The sequence below is a fragment of the Lynx canadensis genome, chromosome C2, assembly GCF_007474595.2.
Source record: "Lynx canadensis isolate LIC74 chromosome C2, mLynCan4.pri.v2, whole genome shotgun sequence".
Lineage (NCBI taxonomy): Eukaryota > Metazoa > Chordata > Mammalia > Carnivora > Felidae > Lynx > Lynx canadensis.
This window is the reverse complement of record NC_044311.2, coordinates 61794388-61818446: the sequence shown is the minus strand read 5'-3', so window position 1 is coordinate 61818446 and position 24059 is coordinate 61794388. Positions and strand designations below refer to the sequence as shown.

Sequence of the window (24059 nt, the reverse complement as noted above, 5' to 3'; positions counted from 1 at the left end):
TGAAAATGAATGGAGACTTAAATAGCTATAGCTGAACAACAAATGTTGGCCAGGGGACTACCTGCATGCTTTGTTATGCTGACAATGTGTGGCTCCTAGAGATCCATATTGCTATCTAATTTAAGAACTATCACCCATATTTGTCATATTCCTCCTGATAGAAACAAGAGTATGTAATTAACAATCTGAGATTCTGAGTGTATCTGTGTGTTTTAAGCAAAAGTTTCTTTTTCTTTTTTTTAAGCAAACGTTCTTTTTTGTTTGTTTGCTAACTTGTTTGTGTATAAAGAGCCTTTAAAAGAAAAACTGTCATTGTTCACTCCTCTCTACAAACCATCTGGCAATTCCATTATCCAATGACATCCAACAAAAGGAAAACAGGAAAAAAACAGTAACAGGAACAAAATTAAAGACAGGTCATCTTATTCAAATAGAGAACTTATTTACAAGCAGATTTGAGCAGTGCTAAATATTGTGCCCTAACAGCATAATTAATAATAACATTCAGGGGAAGTTTTTATCTTTAATCTTATTTCTCATTAATTTGAAATTGAGTTAACTTACAATTTAATGGCGAAAAATAGGAATTAGCATAAAAAGAGCCTCAGTCTATAATGAAGATAATAAGCAGGCTCTACCAGATGGTAACATCAAAACCTATGGCAGGGTCACACGCAGAAATCAAGTACTGATTTTCAAATGAGAAATGATGAAAAAATGGACTATAATTTTCTTACAATGATAGAAGTTTTTACATAGATATTCTAATAAATCTGGTTGGAATGGAATCTCTCTGTTCATTACCTTTTCTATCATATTACACCTGGCATTTCTGCTACCAATAATGTATTCCATATTATTTATCATCTTATTTACAAAAACGTTGGTATTTCCCCTTTCCCTGGTGTCATCACAACTTGCTCATTCTTATCTGGTTCTCCATCTTATGGATGTCAATAGCTAGACAATCTCAATGGTCTCCCTGATATTTCCACATCAGCCTATATATCATTGCCAGAACAACTTACAGAAATTACATTTTTATCTTATTGCTCTGCTCAAATATCCCTCGTTGAAAACCACATTCCCACCTATGTTCCTATGGAATTTACCTCTGGAGTTGAAGCCATTTTCAGTCCAGTCCAAACAAATCATTCATATGTTCCTGGAAAATACTCATACTCATCCAATAGGTCTTCTATCTTCAGAACATTCAATTAAACCATTTCTCAAAGGGCATTCTATTAAACACTAAATCCTTGAGTTGTAAACATTTCACTTTCAAAGATTTCCAAACATGTTTCCCTAACATGTTGGGGAAACCTGTGTTAAACAAAGTTAAATCATTCCTCTTTTGTGTGGTTTTCCTCAAGAGAGTTTTAATATACAGTGTTCCTCAAAATTATTATTATTTTTAAATGTTTATAGTGCTCCTCAAAATTATTTAACTATAGAATGCTTTTCATGAAGCCAATTGCTTGATGTATATCTAGCCATATGCATACCCATATAAATATCTATATTTCTAAATCTGATTTATTTATTTAAATTAAAAGATCCAGAAAAATTAAACATACAGTTACCATTTACTCCAGCAATTATCCTACAAGGTATATATCCAAGAGAAATGAAAGTATGTATATACAAAAACTTGAACATGGATGTTTATAACAGTATTATTCATAATAGCTCAAAGATGGAGACAACCCAAATGTCCAACAGATGACAAATGAATAAACAAATAATAGTATATCCATAAAATGGAATATTATTCAGCCTTAAAAAGGAGAGAAATTTTGACACAACCTATAATATGGATGAGCCTTATATGAAAACACTATGCTAAGTGAAAGAAACCAGTCACAAAAGGCCACATATTGTTTTATTTCATTCACATGTAGTCCAAAAGAGAAAAATATAGCGAGATACAGAGTAGATTTGTGGTTGCTTAGGTCTAGAAGGAAATGGGGAAGATAAAAAAGGTGACACTAAAAGGTATAGGTTTTCTTTTTGAGGTGATAAAAATATTCTGAAATCAATTGTGATAATTGCATATTTTTGTAAATATATTTAAAAAACCATTGAATTGTCTACTTCAAAAGGATAAATTGTATCATATATGAATTATATCTCAATAAAAGTGTTTTTTGAAACGTTCTAAAAAATGTCCAGAATAGCAGATCATATTACGCCATTCTATAACTCCTTACCATAGCTGTATTTCAATTAGTAAGGGCTTAGTAATTATGTGACAAATGAACTACAAAAAAAAAAAAAAAAAAAAAGTCTAACAAAAGCCTCTCCCTTCAGTGTGGTCTGTGGACAACAGCATCACATCCTCTGAAAACCTGTTAGAAATGCAGATTCTCAGGCTGGTCCCATACCTGCTGAATCAGAATTTGCATTTTAATAAGATCCAAGATAATTCATATGCACGTTAAAGTTTGAGAAACACTGAACTGAGGTATCTTCTAATTGTTAAGAACACTAAGCTTTTACATAGCCATTTTGCTTTCTCATGCCTTAGGGCTTTTAATGGGGATTAAATCAATTCACTTTTAATAAGGACAGCATCTAATGAATTACAATTAACCTAATTTTCTCAGCTGCAGTTTTAACATTTCCCAGTGCTCAGTCAAGCCTCCTAAAATGTGATGATTATTTAAAATATAAGAAATTATAGAAAATAAATAGATAACCTGTTCAAATCTTTTAGCCCCTTGAATTTTACAGGCATATCATCGTTTATAATCATTGATTTAAATGCACAAGCTAACTTGTTTAAAAATATAGAAAAATATTTTAAACCAACTTATTTTCTTATCAATTAAAAGCAGCTTATAACCACCATTTTTCTCACTATACTATTGTTAATATTTTTTGATGAATTAGTGGGAGTCATTTTAGTCATCCTCAAAAAAGAAATAAATATACATGAAGTAGAGAAAGATTTTCTTTTTGCATCATGCTTCTATAAGCTTGTTAGAACAAGAGAATTTTATAACTGAGAAACACACATATAAAATTCATTCCTGTCAAGGATTATTCTTCCTATCCCTGTCCTCGTGCCCACACAGACAGGGAAACTTGAGGCATCGTGGTTTTGCTCTTCTCCATCCCAACCCTGAAACGGCGTTCAACAGGATCCAGGGACAAACTCAGACTAACCTGAGCTATCTCCTTTCCTCATCACAGGTGTTTTCTGAGAAATGAAGGCCTCCTCCAATGAGCAGTGTCACTTGGCATTGTCAGGTGGTCTATTATTGGAGTGTTATCAAAGGGTTTTCAAAAAACCCAACTGCTTTTCTCAGTTTGTAAGACAGACTATGAGTAAAACATAATTTATGATCAGGTACCCTGAGTATTTTGATAAATAGTCACAGAAGCCAACACTTTTTTACAAGGCCAGAGGCCCAACATCTCTCTTGATAAAAGAATGGATGAACTCAGTGAGAACTTTAACAAAGATCTAAATAGTTCAATAACTGAAATGAAAAATACACTAATTCATTAATTCAACAACAGATTAGAGAATGAAGAACAACATATCAGTCATCTGGAAGACAGGGTAATGAAATGCACCTAAGCTGAACAGCAAAGAGAAAAACAAATTAAAAAATGAGGATAGGGAGGGGAAAGGGAAAAAAGAAAAAAAAAAAAAAAGAGGTTAGAGTGGGAGAGAGCCAAAGCATAAGAGACTCTTAAAAACTGAGAACAAACTGAGGGTTGATGGTGGGTGGGAGGGAGGGGAGGGTAGGTGATGGGCACTGAAGAGGGCATCTTTTGGGATGAGCACTGGGTGTTGTATGGAAACTAATTTGACAATAAATTTCATATAAAAAATACAAAAAAAAATGAGGATAGGCTGGGGAACATGGGTGGCTCAGTTGGTTGAGCATCCGACTTTGGCTCAGATCATAATCTCGTGGTTCATGAGTTTGAGCACCACACCAGGCTCACTGCTGTCAGCCTGTTAGCACAGAGCCCGCTTCAGATCCTTTGTCCACCTCTCTCTCCCCCTCCCCTGCTTGTGCTTTCCCAAAAAATAAATAAATATTTTTAAAAGAATGAGGATAGGTTAAGGGATGTCCAGGACAACATCCAGCATACTAACATTTGGACTACAGGGGTCTCAGGATGAGAATAGAGAGTGAAAGAGGCAGAAAACTTACCCGAAGAAATAATAGCTAAAAGCTTCCCTAACCTGTGAAAGGAAACAGACATCCAGATACAGGTCCAGGAGTCCCAAATAAGGTCAATCTAAGGAGGTCACCACCAAGGCACATGATAATTCAAATGTCAAAGATTAAAGATAAAGAGAGAATCTTAGAGGCAAGAGAGGAGTAATTAATTATGTACAAGAGATACCCCGTTAAGCTATCAGCTGATTTTAGAGCAGAAACTTTGCAGGCAATAAGAGAGTGGTGTGATATATTCAAAGTGCTGAAAGGAAAAAAAAAACACAACATACAATTAAGAATACTCTACCTGGCAAGGTTGTCATTCAGAATTGCAGGAGAAAGATACCATATAATCCAGTAATTCCACTACCACCCAAAGAAAACAAAAACACTAATCAAAAAGATATATGCAGCCCTGTGTTTATTGCAGCACTATTTACAATAGCCAAGATAGGGAAACAATCTAAGTGTCCATTGATAGTTAAATGGATAAGAAAGATATTATACACACACACACACACACACACACACACACACACACACAGGAATATTACTGAGCTCTAACAAGGAATGAGATTTTGCCATTTGCAACAACATGAGAGGACCTAGAGGGTATTATGCTAGGTAAAATAAGGCAAAGACAGACAAATATCGTATGATTTCACTTCTATGTGGAATCTAAAAAACTAAACAAATGAACAAACAAATAAACAAAAAACAGAAACAGAATTATAAATACAGAGAATGAATTGGTGTTTGCCACCGGGGAGGGGGATGGGTGAAATAAGTGAAGGGGATTAAGAGGTACAAACTTCCAGTTATAAAATAAGTAAGTCATGGGGTGAAAAGTAGGACAGCATAGGGAACATAGTCAATAATATTGCAATAATGTTGTATGGTGACAGATGGTAACTACTTACCGTGGTGAGCACAGTATAATATTGAGAATTATTGAATCACTACGTTGTACACCTGAATGAATATAATATTGTTGACATTGTATATCAACTATGCTTCACTTAAAACAAAGAATATTAAGCCTATATTATGTTTCTTGATATAAGGTAAAATTTAAGGGCCATGAACCGAACTTTGGAAAGAAGATCCCTTACTGCCCACCATTCCCAGACATTTCCACACAGCAATTTGCCCTGATTGGCCGCTTCTGTTTCACTGTTTTTTGCAAGTGGCAGGTAGTACTGAAACAGTAGGTTTGTGGTTGGTTAATTTTTGTCCTGGCATACTTCCAACAAGAGACCCCTCTGAGAGGTGTCTTGTTTGTTAACCACAGACTTCTGGGACCTCTTTTCTCTAGTCTCTCTCTTTTGTACTACCTATAGAAGCTATAACTGCCATGAATCTGTGTGTCCCTAATGAAATTTGGAAAGTGAGCCAGCTCATCTTGGAGAATTTATATCAGTTATAGTCTCTTCCAGTTTGCCTCACTACCAAATACACTTTTGACTGTGTTAGCTGAAAGCTACGGTGTTGAAATCATCTCTCTGAATCATTAGAGGAGAAATGATGAGCTTCGTTTAAAAGATCAACTTAAAAAGAGATAAAGTGGATTTCCCCTTTCATAGCAAAGTTTCAGATTTGTCTAAAAGACATAGATACTTTTTTTTTTTAATTTTTTTTTCCAACGTTTATTTATTTTTGGGACAGAGAGAGACAGAGCATGAACAGGGGAGGGGCAGAGAGAGAGGGAGACACAGAATCGGAAACAGGCTCCAGGCTCTGAGCCATCAGCCCAGAGCCTGACGCGGGGCTCGAACTCACAGACTGTGAGATCGTGACCTGGCTGAAGTCGGACGCTTAACCGACTGCGCCACCCAGGCGCCCCAAGACATAGATACTTAAGAATACCCTTAGACTTTCTACAAAGAAGGATTGTGGGTGTGGCAATGTCAGCTTTGCTGTTAAAATCTTAGATGCCTTCCAATGTCAAACAGGAGAGAAGACTGACAGTCGTACTCCAATAGGGGATTTTTTTTTAAGAAACTAAAGAAATGGAAGGAGGGTTGTTCAGTCCCAGGACTGAATGATTAGTGTCTAACCCTGTTTTTACAGCCTATTTTGATTCAATGGTGGGTTATCTCTTTGTCTCGTTAATTCCCATAGCACTTTGCCTGCACCTGCCTTATATTTACTCCTGCTATCTTACACTGTAGCTGTTTGTTCATCCATCTTAAATCTTTTATTGAACTGGAAGCTCCTTGGAGAGAGAAAGATAACCTTACATGTATTTTTATCTTTAACAACATATAACATTGGAGGAAATTTAAAAATGAGGGAAGGAAAATGTCTTGAGCATGTATTATGTTAGGCAAATGCAAGGTATTAGTATATGGAAGGGTATAATAATAAATTTGTGTTCCTTGGCTTAGTTTTGAATTAATTGAGAGCTAATCCAAAATACAAGGATGTACACAAAATACAAGCTTTATTTTTGTTAAAGTTGAAACTGGAGAAGAAGATTTAGGGGTACAGCAACAATGGGCTTCCTAAAATTGCATGCAGAATTAAGCAAATGCTCCCACCTGGTTACAGGTGTAGTTGAAAAATCTCACTCTTCCCCACGTGGTGTTCTGCCCTTGTTAAATACACATTATAGCAGAGAAGACTAGAATGAGCATTTTTGCAGGCATTTGCAGATCCTAAAGAGGAGACAGGAAGATGGGCTAAACCTCACATGTCTTTCCCCAAACACACAAGTTTGCTTCTTCAAACCTGCCAATAAGGTAACTTATTCCTTCTCGTCTGGAAAGCAGGCAGTGAGTGAGCAGGCAGAAAGATGTCAAGATTGTTAAACTGATGAACATCCCTCTTCTGTGATCATGAGGTAGAGGAAAGGAGGTGTTTTCACCACCAAGGGGTTTCATACATCTCATTTAATCTTTCAATATACATCAGGTTAGGTATAGTTATTCTGGTTTCATAAATTAAGAAAGGGAATCCCCTAGATATTAAGTAACTTGTTCTAAGCCTCACAGTTAGGAAATGTCAGTCAATATTCAAACCCAAGCGTGTGCTCTTTCTTCAACATGGCCTACAGTGGATGGGTCAGACACATATTTGGTGAATGAATGGATGGGTGTATGGATGAAAAGGAAGAAAACTCGGAATACATTTATGCATCAACTATGATAAATCCTGAGGATTTTAAGTGATTCAAGCTTGTAAACATAAAGAACTCCATTATTGCAAATATGTCTTGATAAATTCAAAAAGGGTAACTTTTTCTTTAGTTTATGAGGAAAGACCGCATGGGAATTTTCTCCAACGGTTCTCCATTTACATCATCCCAATAGATTGTCAACTGTTGGAGGTTAGGGAAATATTATTGCTACCACCTTTACATCCTCCCTAACACCAGTAGATGTTCAGGAGGCCCTTTATGAATGACTATTAACAGAAGCAATGCGCAGACGTAGATAAATCCTTAATAATCTCTTCAAGTGAATTTCATGAACTCAAAATCAAATATGTACGCATTTATGTATGTGGGTGGGTGGATGGATAGATAGATAGATAATATTTTTTTCTTAAAGTGTCAACAGCCTCTGGTATTGGGCATACAGTTTTACTAAGTTAAGGAGGGGCACAGTGGTAAGCTGCAAGTATGTGAAGAATTACTGTAAAGGAGGATTCTGGTTAGCTAACTCTTTCTGGACTAAGAAGACAATAAAATCAAAAAGCTTAAACTTCAGCAGAAGCAAAATAGATTACATATAAAGAAGGCTTCCCTGATAACAAGGGTTATTAAACAGACCATGGAAAAGATGTGCAGGACCTCTTCCCTTGGAGATCTCTGAGAGCAGGATAAACAGCCAGCTGGGCTAGATACAGTGCTGCTTGGAGGCAAAGAGCTGGCCTGCATGAACTCCCAAAGCATATAATAAAATTACTTGCGCTTATATTATCACATGATAATTTTATATCTAGGATTCATAATGATACTGAAACCCTATATCAGAAGACGCCATATTTTATAGTACTCCAGTTATTCTAAAACTATGCAACACAGTGCTGAGCACATAGTAGTTATCTGATGAATGCTTACTGACCAGATTGAGGAGTGGAATGGCAGTTGGGAAAAGAACTAGATTATTCTTAGCTCTATCAATAGTCTGCAACTTGGAGGAAGTCAGTCAATTTCTCCAGGTCTTCAATTCCCTCCTCTGTAGATCCTGGCCTCTGTGAGTTCAAGGTCTCTGGGACCCTGGTAGTGCTGTGACTCCATGGTTCTGATTAACCTGATCTGTATCCAGTTCATATTGCCTATCAATACTCTAGAAAGGAAATATGAAAGCTCAGCTTCTGCTTTCCCTTGGTCCACCAATTAGCATTTTGAGCTTGCTCAAATCATTTAATTTCCCTGGGATTCCATCTATAGAAGCCTTTTTTAGCCAAAAATTCTATAAATTCCATGACAATGGCATACTGGGTTACATTTTGTTCATTCATATTATAATTTCTAACATTTTTCAGGAAAGAGAATTGGCTGGAAACATTATCAAAATTATTTTAAAATATTTCAAGTCAATTCATTAAATAATATACTTTTATGTCCATTTATTTTTCCCAAATGTAAGGTGTATCTCAAATGTCCAATGTTTATTATCAGTTCACTTATTAAAAATACAGTAATGTTAGTTACTGTTTTATTTAGAGAAATTCTTTGATTCCATGGGACTACTATGCTGAAAGAGTCACACTAGTTATATATTTAGAAAAGTCACCTGGAGAAACTTCAGGAAGTTTAAACTAAGCTAAAAGACTTTGATTTGCCCTCTAGAAGTAAAAATGTGATTTACCTTTTCAAATGAAACAGTCTTGTTATCAGCAAATATTTACACAAAGACCTAGTGATAACCAAATGGTTTAACTAGCCAGACTTTAAGTGACAGACCCAGCATGATTAGAATCTGTAGATAAGGAAGTGAATAAAGGTATACAGATTGTATGCTTGTATGCATTTATATTTGAGTAGGTGGGTATTCATCTGCCCATCCAGTCATTCAATAACATTTATGGAATTCTGCTGGGCTCTAGCCACCCGTTAACTAGGGATGAGAAAGTGGTAAGACATGGCCCTTTCTCAGAACTTATTCCCAATGTAAGAGAAAGTACAAATGTATAAATAAGTACAGTCCTCTGTGAGTTCCATACTAGAAGTGTATACAACATGAAGGGAAAGAGAGTGTAACTAACGGCCCGGAAATAAGAAATAATAGATTTAGACTTCCCAACCAAAACACACAATGGAATCAGACACACAATGTAGCTACGTGTGAAATAGTAAAAAAAAAAAAAAAAAAAAAAAAAGGATAGAATATAAACCTGAGCATACAACAGAAAGAAACCTACAGATTTGAGAAAAATAAGACGTTTAAAACTGTCCATTTAAATTATTTATATTTCAAACTCAATAAACTAGTTGAGCATATGCAGTGAAGAGAGAAAGGAAAACACAACAGATGAAAGCAGCCTGTGAGATCGAATGAGGGTCTAACAAGTGTATAGTCAAAGTAACAGAAGAAGAGGCTAGTTAGCATATCCTGGCCTCTACCCACTAGATGCCAACAGTACCCCCTACCCTCAGTTGTGAAAATCAATGTCTGCAGACATTTCCAAAGGTCTCTGAGGACAAAATCACTCAAGGTGAGAACAACTACCATAAAAAACATATGAGAAAGACAAATTTCTGGCCTATTTCACTCATGGTTATGAATAAAAAAAACCCTAAATAAAATAATAGCAAATTGGATTTAGTAGCAAATAAGGTATTAAAATCCAGTTGAATTTTTTCCTGAAATGCAGAGATGCTTACATATATGAAAAGCTATAAATACTATAATCCACATTAATACATTAAAGAAAAAAACTAATGCCCTTTCAAAAAATATATAAACATATATGTATACATATACAAACATGTGTATATATGTATATATATACGTATATATGTATGTATATATATATATACACACACACATACATATATATATACACACGCACGTAAACACACACACACACACACACACACACACACACACTATATACCACAGTGTCCACTAGGAGGCAGTGCTTTCCCCTCTATTTTGCTGTTTAATTTACACTTTATAACAACCTATCTGCAGTGTGAATTAGAAACCCTGCTTTAGGCTCCCTGCCATGCCTGAGAAAAAGGGATACCATGTAACTGAGCTAATCAGAAGCCTTCTCCACAAGTTTATAGCTGTTGAGAGAAAAGGTTAAAAATAAGATTGGCTAACAAGACCATTTACAAATATTTCCATTTCCACTGAAAAGTAGACTCTAGATTTATTGTGATAGTACAACCGTTTACGAAAATGTTGATCTCTATTTTAAAAGGCAATTCAAACAAGTTAAATTAAATTTATATTAATGCAAAAAAAACCTCTTTTCAAATGACTATTTAATTCTATGTCTGTAGCATTTAACACAATGGTTTTGGAAACCAACTGACCTTTACTGTTAGCATCCAGTAAATAAATATGAATGACTCATTAGTCTACTCACATAAACTGAAATGCTCATTTACAGTGACTTTAGAATGCACTCAATTTCAAAATGACCTCTGTTATTTTGTATTTAATTATGAATATAAACAAATCTGAGACCACTGTACATTGAGTGATCTAGCAAGCCGCTTCTCTAGCATCACCACATCTACCAAACTGTCATTTAAGGAAACGAACAGGAAAAGATTGTAAGAAGGATCACACTGTGAGGTGGTTCTCTACCATGGCATATTGGTCTGCTCCACACCACCATCCCCAGTGCTGAATCTCAGTAAGTAGGAAGTCAGTGTTAGCTCAGGGTCCCGCTCTTGATTCTCCCAAATCCTAACCTTGCTCTTATTCAGTCTGTGCAAAAGGACATCAGTTAAATGGAACCAGGAAATCATTGCTCTAAATGTGTTGACGATTATATGAAGAGTAACTAAGTTCAGTTACATATGAGATAATGGCATGTAAATGAATTAGTGGGTACAAAGTTTATCATGACTTATTAGCCTAATAGTTATTAGAAACATAACAGCAACTGTTAAACCTAACAGTAGGTAATTGCTGTGCTGGCACTTTGAATGTATCTATAATAAGGACAATGGTGATAATACTACTCAGCCAAAAAGACAGAGATCGCTGCCTGTAAGGGAAGGGAGAAGCCACGACAAAGAATATTCTCATCATGTAGACTATGCTCTCTGCAGTGGTCAGTGTCCCACTTTTCATTTGGACACCATGGGGTCCTTGAGTCCTCCTGTTCTCTGATATTGAATCAACAGTGAGAACACCACTGACAGATAATCTCTTCAGAAATAGAGATTACCTCCCTCGAATGAAAGGAGACTGGGTGAATTTAGTGCTTGCCTTTATTAATTTATACTCTTCCTGGCAGAGGACTTTGCTTGGGGTAAAGCCTTATCTCCAGAAGGCCCAGATGCAGTTGCCCTTGAATATCTGCCAGCTTCCCTGGAGGCCTTCCTGTTGCTGCCTGCCAGAACATGCCAGAAGGGGCCGAACAACACTACAACTTGTCTTGCCTTGACAGTCCCAATCAAACCCATAGCCCCAGCTCCAGTCATCTCCAGTTGGATGTCTCTCCGTTTATTTTGTTTTCTTCTACCAACTTATTCACGCATGCCCCATTGGGAATAGACTCTGTCAGAGTTTTAAAAAAAAAGTATGATTTTGTAAGGTCAATGGAAAACATAGTTAGAATAAATACATTTCTAAGTGATCTAAAAAAAATGCCCTAGCATTCTAGTAATATGAATAGATGGAGGGAAAATCAGAAAGGACAGTTAAAAGGCTTGATACAGGGTTCCTTTTAATTTGGATCTTTGTCCTTTTTAGAGAACAAGAAAAGGGAACAATGTCTGGGCTCCATTACATTCCCAATATAGGCAACGACTGAGTTCATAAATGAGAGCAAAATTCATAGTTAACATCTGAACACATACTATATGCCATGCACTGTGACAACTGCTTTAGATACAGCATCTTATTTAATCCCACAGTAAATTTTGTGATTTTAGAAACTGGCATTATCCCAAATATTATAGACAAGGAAAGAGTGTTAACAATTAACGTTCCCAGGGTCACATAAATTGTAAGAGCTGAGATTCAAACCCAGGTCTCGTTGAGTCCATTGCATTTAGCCTTATGCTATAATGTATTACACACCATTCTGTAAGGTTTTGGCTTATGTTTCCATCTTTGCCTGTAATCAGTAAACTCCTTCAGGGCAGAATTTATCTCTCATTAATTTTTATATCCGCAGAGCATGGATTAATGCCAGCTACAGAGCAGGAATTCAATGATCGTCAAATGAACAAAATGATGAATTAATAAATAAAGGCAGGAAGGAATTAATTTTAAAGGGAGACAGTAAATTGAAGTTTGTGAAAAAAGCTGATTCCATACCAAGAATACTATCCCTGTGGTTAGTTTTGTGCCTCTCCATTTCCATTGTAGCAACATATGAGTATTTTATGATAAGCACCATTTTTACTTCAGAATTAAATGAAATGCTTTCAAAAATATGTACTTTACCCAGGGATTTAAATGAATGATTGAAATTCCATAATCAGAACGTGACACAACCAAACCAGTGTATAATCATATGTTTCCTATAATAAGCTACTTGAAGTGTTCTTAGGGTTACAATTTTGTAATCTAGACATGAGAGGAAGATCTGTACTCTTGACAACATTCAACACAGGCACTTCAACTGGCTCTGGATAAAAGACAAACCCTTCCTTTTGCATTACGTAGATGTTCTCTCTTTTCCTTATCAGTAAGCAGACAGTCCTACCCGTTACCTTCACATCCTCTGCCATCTTCCTCCAGCTTCCGGCCAGCTTGACACTTGCAGTGATAACTCCCAGCTGTATTACAGCATTGGTTCTGACAGCCACCACTGTCAACGGTACATTCATTTCTATCTGCAATTGAATATTTAAGCAGAATTAGCCTCCTATAACTAGACACGCACAAAAAAAGACTTCAGTGGCTCTCCTAAAAATGTACCATCACAGAGTGACATTATTCTTTGATCTCAAATTAAATGAGATAACACTATGCCGTCTTATTTTCATTATAGCCAAGGCACCCTTGTTTTGACATAAAGAAAAAGTCAGGTCTTAGCCATCGGTATTTGAGATATTTTTGAACAGTGTACTAAGGAACCACTTAGTCTTATGGAATTTGGAGACTTACAGTGCAGGTCCAGAAATTTCACACCCAAGTCACCATTTGAGGATGAGATTGAGAACAGAGTCATAAACCAGTGAGTCAGAACACTAGGTCACCCATTTGTCCATTAAAGAAATATGTTGTTACTGGCTTTTCAAACAGATAACTCTTCAACACCCTCCACTATGTTTTTGGCATTGTGCTGGATAGCGTGGGAAAGTTAGAAAAGTAGTTCCAGGATTTCCAATGGCTAGAGATGGAGTTAAGGACTAAACGGAAATGTGATTTGGTTGTGTCCATGTACTAGCTATGTCCACAGCACACTTCTAAACCTGTGGCCAGAACCCACCTTTACAGATAGGGTTTAGTTTTATGTATTTCCCCTATCCAGCTTACAGCTAATAAATATTCCATCCAGCACAACTGTAGGTTTGAAAATGGTGTGTTCCCCTCAAAAGGGGCATCTCTCCTGCATGCTGACTAGCTAACAGTTACTGAGTCTTTGCCTCATGAGATGAGTGTGGCTGGAAGAGAGGGAGGGTAGAAAGGGCAGGGAGGAAGTGGGGAGGGGCAGGTAAAAATGGGAGAGAAAAGAGAGAGACCGAAAGAGAGAAGGAGAATGTGTTGGGGCAGAAGAAGCTGACAAAGCAGAAGCATAGAAGAAGTGGGGCTGAGTCACCCTGACAGTGGAACCCCGAGAGGAGAGAACTAATCCTGAAAAAACAAAGAACTGACAGGCAGAGTGAGCTACCTGCATCCTGACTGGATGTAACTTCTTTGATCTGACGTATGGCTGTGCAGGTGTTGAGACTGCTTTTGCTTATTTTTAGTTGACTTTTCATTAAAGTGTGCCATATACACAGGAAAGTACACAAATCCTAAGTACACAGTTTGCTGAGTTTTCAGATATAGAATATACCAATGCAGCCACAATAAAGAGAACATTCCTAGCACCCAAGGAGCACTCTGCCTGGCTGAAGGTAACAACTACCCTGATCTTTCATCACTGTAGGATAGTTTTATCTTTTTGAACTATATAAGCAGAATCATACTGTGTGTATTTGTGTGTGAGTGTCTGGCTTCTTTCAGTGGACATTCTGCTTATGAGGCATCCACATTGTTGCATATACTTGTTCGTTCATTCTCACTCTTGTATATTACTTAATTCTATTAATAACTACCATTTTAATTGGTCCATTTCATAGCTGTTGAGAAATTGGGTTTTCTTGGGGTTATTATAAAGAGTGCTGTTATAAACATTCTCATACACATCTTTAGTGAACTCACATACACATTTCTGTTGGGTAATATAGCTAGGACTGGAATTGCTAGGTCAAAAGGTATGATATACTTTGCTTTAGTATTTATAGCCAAATGGTCTTCTAAAGAAGTTATGCTACTTTACACTCCCACCAACAGTATATTAGACATCAGATGTTTCTCATGTTATGCATCCCTGCCACCATTTGGGATATTCTCTTTTGTTTTATTTTTACTCTTCTGGAGAGCGCATTCTCGTATCATACTGCAAGTTTTAATTTGCATTTTCATGATGATAATTAGGTTAAGCACATTTTCATGTTTCTGGACACTTAGATAACATCTTGTTGAAGTGCTTGTTCAAATATTTTGTCCATTTGTCCAATTCTTAAAATATTGGTGGGGTGCCTGGATGGCTCAGTCAGTTGAGCGTTTGACTTCAGATCAGGTCATGATCTCACAGTTTGTGAGTTTCAGCCCCGCGTTGGGCTCTGTGCTGACAGCATGGAGCCTGGAGCCCCCTTCAAGTTCTGTGTCTCCCTCTCTCTCTGGCCCCCTCCTGCTCATGCTCTGTCTCTCAAAAAATAAATAAAATAAAATAAAATAAAATAAAATAAAATAAAATAAAATAAAATAAAAATAAATTTAAAAAAATAAAATATTGGTTCTTTTACTAGTGGCCAAGGTAGAATGTTAAATAGCAATGGTGGCAGTGATCACCCTTGTCTTGCTTCTGAACTCGGATAGTTTTTTAACATTTCGCTGTTAATTATGATGTGCACATAGTTGGGCTTTTTTATAGATTAGTTTTAGCAGATTAAGAAATGTTCTTTCTTCCCATTTATTTAGTATTTGTATCATACATAGATGTTAAGTTTTATTTATTAATTTTCCGAATCTATAAAGATAATTATATGGTTTTTCCTGTTGATTCTGATAATATGATGAATAAAGCTGATTGATTTTTGTATCCCTGAATCCCCTGTACAGGTAGTCATGATACAGTGTCTTTTTTATATATTCCTGGATTTAGTTAGCTAACATTTTGTTTAGAATTTTTGTGGTTATATTCATGAGAGAGATTTGCCCACATTTTTTATTTCTTATAATATTCTTGTTAGGTTTTGGCATCCAGATCATATATCAAACAAGTGGGAAAGGTCTTTCCACTTTTCCTATTCTCTGAGATAACCTGTATAAGACCATTGTTATTTCTTACATAAACGTTTTAGAAGAGTTTATCTGTGATGCCATCTGTGTCTGGGATTATGATTGTGTACCTGTGTGTGTGTGTGTGTGTGTGTGTGTGTGTGTGAGGGTGGGGTGCACATTAAAAGATTTTTAATTACAGATTCAATTTCTTTAGTGAATATAAAAGTACTCAGATTTTTATTTAAAGATGTAAATATGTTTTAAGGAATTTGTCCATATCATATAAATGGTCAAATGCATTGCTGTTAAGTTGTTAACAATATTCTTACACTATCTTTTTATTTTTATTTTTTTCAAGCTTTTATTTCAATTCTAATTAGTTAACAAACAGTACAATATTGGTTTCAGGCGTAGAATTCATTGATTCACCAATTATATACAACACCCAGTGCTCATCAATAACAAATGCCCTCCTTAATACACATCACCCATCTAGCCCATCCCTCACCCAACTCCCTCCATCAACCCTGAGTTTGCTCTCTATCTTAAGAGTCTCTTATGGTTTGTTTCCCTCTGTCTTTTTCCTTTCTTTCTTCCCCCTCCCCATATGTTCATATGGTTTTTTTTTATTAACTTCCACAGTTGAGTGAAATCATGCAGTATTTGTCTTTCTCTGACTGATTTATTTTGCTTAGCATAATACACTTTAGATCCATTCACTTCATTGCAAATAGCAGGATTTCATTCTTTTTTGAAGACTGAGTAATATTCCATTGTACATATAAACCACATCTTCTTTATCCATTCATCAATAGATGGACATCTGGGCTCTCTCCATAGCTTGGCTATTGTTGATACGCTGCTATGAAAATCAAGGTGCATGAACCCGTTCGAATCTGAATCTTTGTATCCTTTGGGTAAATACCCAGTAGCGCAATTGCTGATAATTCTTTTTTTTTTTAACTTTTTGAGAACAGTAAACTCCATCCTGTTCTCCAAAGTGGATACACCAGTTTACATTCCCACCAATAGTACAAGAGGATTCCCCTTTCTCTGCATCTTGGCCAACACCTATTGTTTATTGTGTTGTTAGTTTTAGCCATTCTGAAAGGTATGAAGTGGTACCTTGTGGTTTTGATGTGTATTTTCCTGATGATGAGTGATGTTGAGCATATTTTCATGTGTCTGTGAGCCATTTGGATGTCTTCTTTGGAGAAGTATCTGTTCATATCTTCTCTCATTTCTTAACTGGATTATTTGGTTTTTTGGGTGTTGAGTTTGCTAAGTTCTTTGTAGATTTGGGATGCTAGCATTTATCATAAATGCCATTTGCAAATATTTTCTCCCATTCTGTAGGTTATCTTTTAGTTTTGTTGATTGCTTCCTTCACTGTGCAGAAGCTTTGTTATGGAATCCCAATAGTTCATTTTTGCTTTTGTTTCTCTTCCTCTGGTGACATGTCTAGTAAGACGTTGCTAGGCTGAGGTCAAAGAGGTTGCTGCCTGTGTTCTCCTTTAGGACTTTGATGGTTTCCTGTCTCACATTTAGACCTTTCATCCATTTTGAATTTACTTTTGTATATAGTGTAAGAAAGTAGTTCAGTTTCATTCTTTTGCATGTAGCTGCCCAGTTTTCCCAATACCATTTCCCAATACCAGACTGTTTTTTTTTCCATTAGATATTATTTCCTGCTTTGTCAAAGATTAGTTGGCCATACATTTATGGGTCCATTTCTGGGTTTTCTATTCTGTTCCATTGATCTATGTGTCTGCTTTTATGCCAGTACCATAATGTCTTGATGACTATAACTTTGTAATCAGCTTGAAGTCTGGAATCATCACACTATCTTTTTAAATATCTGTCCAATTTGTAGTGGCATCCCCTTTTCTATTCCTGAAATAAATGCGTGTCTTCTCTTTTATTTTTGAACAGCTTTGGTATCTATCTATCTATCTATCTATCTATCTTCATCTTTTCTAAGAACAAACTTTTGGCTTTATTGATTTTTCAGTATTCCACATTTTTCCATTTAATTACTTTAGCATTGTGATCTCTATCATTGCCTTCCTTCTACCTTTTATAGATTTCTTTCACTGCTCTGCTTCTAAGCTATTGAGATGGACATCTACATCATCAGTTTTTAGACTTTCTTCTTATAAAATATTTCTGGTTATCGGGGTGCTGGGGTAGCTCAGTCAGATAAGCATCTGACTCTTGATCTTGGTTCAGGTTATAATCTCACAGTTCATGAGTTCAAGCCCTGCATCGGGCTCTGTGCTGATGGCACGGAGCCTGCTTGGGAAGGAGCCTGTTTCTCCTTCTCTTTGCCTCTCACCTGCTTGTGCTCTCTCTCTCTCTCTCTCTCTCTCAAAATAAATAAATAAACTTTAAAAATACTTCTTGTTATAAATGTGTAACAAACTACTCCCAAATTCATTTAAGGAGGCAATTTATTTTTATCTTTCACATTTCTGAGGATTGAAGGACTCAGTTTGATAGTTCTCATTTGGGAGTCCAAGTATGGTAGCAGTCAAATGGCAGTTGGAGTTAGGTTTGCATACAAGCTTTTTAACGCACATGTTGGGATTGGGGCTGAGATGGTTGGAATATTTGGGTGGTTGGCTGGGCATTAATCTCTCTCTACACGTGACTAACTTTGACTTTCTCACTGCGTGGTGGTCTCAGGGTAGAGACATTTTACAAGGTGGTTATCACTCCCTAGAGAGACATTCCAAGAGATCCAAAAAGAAGCTGCAAGGCTCCTCATGATGGAAACTTGGAATTACATAGCATCACTGCTTAGATATATTTTGGTTAAAGCAGTCACAGGTCAGCTGAGATTCCAGGATGTGGAAAAATTCCTTCCCAAAATGTGTGAATTGCAGTGTCCAGGAAAGAAAGAAGTTGATGGCAGCCTCTTTGGAGACAGCATATCACACTAATATATTCATTCCAGACTATAAATTTTCCTAAAAATAAAGTATTAACTGCATCCCACAGGTTTTCTGTGTTGTAATGTGTTATCATTCAATTCAATATATTTCCCAATCTACATTCACCCTTCTTTGGGTTATTTTGAGGTATATTTTGAAGGTTTTTCAAACATTTGAGGCATTTGCAATCATTTTATTATGATGAAATGCTATATTAATTCCACTATGGACACATTATAATCTACTTGGTTCAATTCTTCAAAATTTGTTAAGACTTGCTTCATATGCCAGCACATGATCAATTCTGGTTAAAAAAAATCTACGTTTACTGGAAAATAAGATGTATTCAGTAATTCTCAAGTGCTACATTTTCTGTATGTGTATATGCATATATATTATATGTATATATTTCAAATATATACAAATATGTAGATTTAATTAGTTCAAGTTTGTTAACCATGTTTTTCATATCTTTGTATCATTAAGGACTTTTCTTTATATGCTCGTTATACCAAGCACTGTTCACTATATCAGCTAGTGAAAGTGGCAGAGTAAAGTTTCCCTATGTGATTTTTACATTTGTTCTTTATGACTATTGAAAATTTTGTTCCATACGTTTGGAAGCTCTATTGTGACATACAAATTTAGAATTGCCACATCTTCCTAGCAAATTAACCCTTTGTTATTATGAAGTGTTCCTCTTTAGATCCAGTTACGCTTCTTTCATTAAAGTTGAGGTTTAATGATATTAGTATAGTTATATCAGTTTTCTTTTGGTTTGTGTTTGCATGACATTTTGTTTTCTATACTTTTAACCTTTTTCATATTCATGCATTCAACAAACTATATCCATATATTTATATCTATCTATATGTGTTATTGTAAATATTCTAATATATTTAAGCTGTGGTATTATATCATTGACTTTTAATGTATTCACTGACATATTTGGATGAAAGTTATCATTTTACTATTTTTCTAAAATTCTATATATTTTATGTTACTTTTGCTCTCTGCTATTTTGTCCTTTTAAATTTATTATTTTTGCCGTTCTATTTGCACTCTATGTTAGATTGTCAGTTACACATCCTATATTATTCTTTCAGTAGTTACTATAGATATTAAAACATCTATTATTAAACTCTAATATAAATTAGTGCTTTAACCACTTCCTTGGTAATGCTAGAAACTTACATTTTAACTCCATTATGCTTTTCCTGCTTTTATGTTATTGCTATCATGCTTTTTAATTTCAGATCCAAAGACCCCATAAGACTTTATTATTATTATTTTGCATGGTCAAAAATAATATAAACATCCATATATTTACCTTTTCTGCTATTCATTATTGCTTCCTGCATTTCTGTACTTCTTTCTGGAATAATGTTCCCTCTGCCTGAAAATTGCTTTTAGTATTTCTTTTCATATGGACTGCTGGCACAACTTTTCTTTTCTTTTTTTTTTTCAGATTCTATTTGTTGGGAAACGATACCTGCACCTTAATTTTTAAATAAACTTACAAAAATATTTAGAACAGTTTTCGATTTTGCAGGAAAAAAAACTGCAAAGATAGTACAGAGTTCCAGTATATCCCGTATATTCCACATTCCACTATTATAAATATTTTATATTAGTATGGTACATTTGTTATAATAATAAGCCAATATTGATACCTTATTGTTGACTAAAGTCCATACTTTACTCAGGCTTCCTTACTTTTTACTTACTGCCCTTTTCGTGTCCCAGGATCCCATCCAGGTTTTATTTAGTTGTCATGTACCCTTAACTTATTTTAGGCCATGACAGTTTCTACTACTTTCCTTGCTTTTGGTGACCTTGACATTTTTGAGGAGTACTAGTCAGGTACTTTATAGACTGTCTTTCAATTTGGATTTTTATGATGTCTTTGCTGTTATTAGACTGGGATTATGTGTTTTGAGGAGGAAGATCACAGAGGTAAAGTGCCATTTTCATGACATCATATCAGAGATATAAATTATCAACATGATTTAGCACTGTTGATGTCAACCTTGATCTTCAGGCTGACATACTGTTTGTCAGGTTTTTTGACTGTAAGGTTACTGTTGTTTATCCCTTTTCCATCCTGTATTCTTTGGAATAGGGTCATTGAAAATGGGGTCTTTGGAATGGGGTCACTTCAAGAGTGGAGAGTTATCCTTCCCTTTCTTTGAGGATGACGTACCTACATATATTATTTGGATCTCTTCTGCACAGATTTGCCTATCTTCTCCATTTATTACATCTTAATTTTTGAAGAAGAATATCAATGGAATAGAATTCTACATTGGCAGTTATTCGGAGCATTTCAAAAGTGGCATTCCATTATCAATTAAATTTCCTTTTGAATATGATGTGACTTTCTCTCTGTCTGCTTTTAAGATTTTCTCATTATCCTTTTTTTTTCTCATGTGTTTTACTGTGATATACTTTTATGTGTTTTGTTTTGTATTTTTCCTCCTTGGAGTTTTGTGCCTTTCTTTCAGTTTTAGAGAAATTGTATCCACGGTTATTTCTTCGAATATTGCTTTTGCCCTATTTTCTCTCTTTTCTTCCTAGTACTGCATAACACATGTTTGTAAGACTTTTGATCTATACATCATTTGTCTCATGCTTTTTTCTGTTTTGTTTTGTTTTATCATCTTTCTTTTCTTTCTTTACTTCAGTCTAGATATATTCCACTAGATATATTTCTGTCTTCAAGGTTATTAATTCTATAAACAGCTCTTTATCATATGCCATTAATACCATATACTTCATTTTTCCATTAAAGTTTTCTTTTTCGGGGCGCCTGGGTGGCTCAGTCAGTTGGGCGGCCGACTTCGGCTCAGGTCATGATCTCGCGGTCTGTGAGTTCGAGCCCTGCGTCGGGCTCTGTGCTGACAGCTCAGAGCCTGGAGCCTGTTTCAGATTCTGTGTCTCCCTCTCTCTGACCCTCCCCCGTTCATGCTCTGTCTCTCTGTCTCAAAAATAAATAAACGTTAAAAAAATTAAAAAAAATAAAGTTTTCTTTTTCATTTCTACTATTTATAATTGATTTTTTTAAATTCTTTTTCTTAAGTTTATTTATTTATTTTGAGACAGAGTGCAAGTGGAGGAGGGGAAGAGAGAGGGGGACAATCTCAAGCAGGCACTGTGTCATCATCATAGAAGCCACAAGGGACTCAATCTCATGAAACCATGATATCACGACCTGAACTGAAATCAAGAGTCAGACACTTAACTGATGAAGCCACCCAGGCGCCCCTACATTCATTTGATTATTTATATAAATTCTTCTTTTCAGGTAAAACTTTCCATCTTGTCATCAATTTTCTCATTTCTATAAATCTCTTCTTAGACTTGCTTTATGATACTGAAGCTGGATCTTATGAATATATCTCCCTGGTCAGATGATGCAATGTCAAGTCATCTTGGTAGAGGGCCTAGAGGAACTCTGGAAGAGAAAAAGGCCAGTGCTTTCTGTTTTGCAGGTGTGGACACTGGGTCTGCCAGCAGGTGGGAAGCATCTCCACCAGCAAGCAGCGCCCCCTGCCAGTGGTGTATCAGCTTCAGAAAGTCTCACCAGTACCCCAACAGGCAGATTCTCAGTGAATCTCACTGCTACGCCCAGCAACAGGCTCCCGCTCACTGTCCCTGGCCAGCAGCCCCACTGCAAATTTCTGTGCCATAAAGTGGGACATAGCCCCACCCTCTCCGAGATCTAAATTTCAACCTGTGGGGGTTAGAGGGGTGGGAGAATGCTTCCACGTACATTCCTTTCTTGGGTATTCTCCTTCAGTCCTAGACATAGTAGCTGCTCCCTATCATCTGCTATTCCTATATTCTTCAACATTCTCTTTATCCCTCTGAGTACTTTATCTTCAGTTCCTAATTAATAACCTATATTACCTTTTTTTTGGCCTGATCAAATCTTTGCATGGTTTCTGTCTCTTACTAGACTTTGACTGGTATAGTTTCTCTTCAGTATCTTGATCCCTCAAATTTTGGCTTCCATGATGGGTCTGAATTCCAATTTATATCGCCTCAGCCCCATGTACCTTTTCTCCTTGTTAGCAGCCACTTTCTTCTCACCTTTTCAGTTTGTCCCATTATGTTACTTATGAATCAACCCCTCGAGGGGTAAACTCACCTCACTGACTTTCCTGCCTGCCATGATATTCTCTGATGTCTTCAGATGAATGATTTTTATATTAAATGCAACTTTTCTAGCTGTTCTAGGGTGGAGAATTGGTCTACTATTTACACTATCATAGCCAATAAAAGAACTCCTATTCACAGTATTTGAATAGGATCTTCCTTACTTTTCCTTACATTAGCCCAAAGAAAACCTCATTAATTGAAGCATTGTAAGTTTGTTTATTTTTCTTAACAATTTGACTCGGTCAACAAGCCAGTTAGTAAGCTTATTGAACAAAACAGTATGATACCGGCAAAAAAAAAAAAAACAACAAAAAACAAACAAAAAAAAAACCAGACACATAGATCAATGGAAAAGGATAGAAAGCCCAGAAATAAACCCATGCTTATATGGTCAATTAATCTTTGACAAAGGGGGCAAGAATATATAGTGGGAAAAGACAGTCTTCAATAAGTGGTGGTGGGAAAAATAAACAACTACATGCAAAAGAATGAAACTGGACAACTTCCTTACACCATACACACAAATAAACTCAAAATGGATTAAAGATCTAAATGTGAGACACGAAACCATTAAAACCCTAAAAGAAAACAGGCAGTAATCTCTGACATCAGTCTTACAACACTTTTCTAGATATGTCTCCTCGGGCAAGGGAAACAAAAGCAAAAATAAACTACTGAGACTAAACCAAAAACAAAACAAAAACAAAAACAAAAAAACCCAAAAAACAAAAAAAAGTTTTGCACAGTGAAGAAGACTATCAACGAAACAAACAGGCAACGTACTGAATGGGACAGGATATTTGCAAACGATATACCAAATAAAGGGTTACTATCCAAAATATATAAAGACCTTACACAATTGAACACCAAAAAAATAATAATTCGATTAAAAAATGAGGGGAGGGGGCGCCTGGGTGGCTCAGTCGGTTAAGCGTCCGACTTCAGCTCAGGTCACGATCTCACGGTCCGTGAGTTCGAGCCCCGCGTCGGGCTCTGGGCTGATGGCTCAGAGCCTGGAGCCTGCTTCCAATTCTGTGTCTCCCTCTCTCTCTACCCCTCCCCCGTTCATGCTCTGTCTCTCTCTGTCTCAAAAATAAAAAATAAAAACGTTAAAAAAAATTAAAAAAAAATGAAATAGTTTAAAA

At 36.1% G+C, this 24059-nt stretch overlaps 1 pseudogene; it reads right to left on the bottom strand.

The window, feature by feature from the left end:
* LOC115522848 overlaps positions 1 to 22454 on the bottom strand; it is a 161525-nt pseudogene extending 139071 nt beyond the window's left edge.
* Positions 22455 to 24059: the final 1605 nt, after the last annotated feature.